Consider the following 803-nt stretch of genomic DNA (forward strand, 5'->3'; position numbering starts at 1 on the left):
TATTATTAATAATGACGTCACGTCAATTCCTTGACGTTATTTTATATAGAAAAAAAAATTTTAACTCATAGAAAAATTAAAAAAATTGTGCAAAAATACATATATTGAAAAAATTTATTTATTAATAATTATTATTATCATTTTTTTAAATTACGAATTATATTAATAATAATAATAATAATAATAATAACATTTAATATATAATTTATTAAATATTTCAACAGTTTTCACGCTAGTTTGTATATATATATATATATATATATATATATGAAATTGATTTAAATGAAACAATAGTTAATAACAGAATAATTATTAAAACGTTTAAACTTTGGAAGTTTTCGCGCCTTTTTTTTTTAATTATATTTTTACGTAAATAAAAAATTTTTAAACAAACGCAGGTACTTGACATACGTAAACATTTTTTTTTTTTATAAACGCGATTATCTCTCTCTCTTTTTAACTAAACAAATATTTATATGTTTATTTTATTTATAAAAAATGAAACACTTGTAACAATTAATAATAATAATAATAATATATTTAAAATATAAATATAATATATATATATATGCGATCGAATCACAAAAACTAAATGTATAAAAAAATAATTTGTAAAAAAAAAAAGAAGAAAAAATTAATTTCACAATTTTAAATTATATAATAAATTCGCGACGTTAAAATTATTTAATACGAATAATAATAATAATAATAATAATAATAATAATAAAACGAGGAGTATTCTTTAAACTACGTTTGGCACGCTGCATTTAAAAAAGGTAAATAAATAAATAAAAAAAATAAAT

This window comes from Pediculus humanus, genomic scaffold, assembly GCF_000006295.1.
Source record: "Pediculus humanus corporis 1103172107801 genomic scaffold, whole genome shotgun sequence".
In the NCBI taxonomy this organism is placed as follows: domain Eukaryota; kingdom Metazoa; phylum Arthropoda; class Insecta; order Psocodea; family Pediculidae; genus Pediculus; species Pediculus humanus.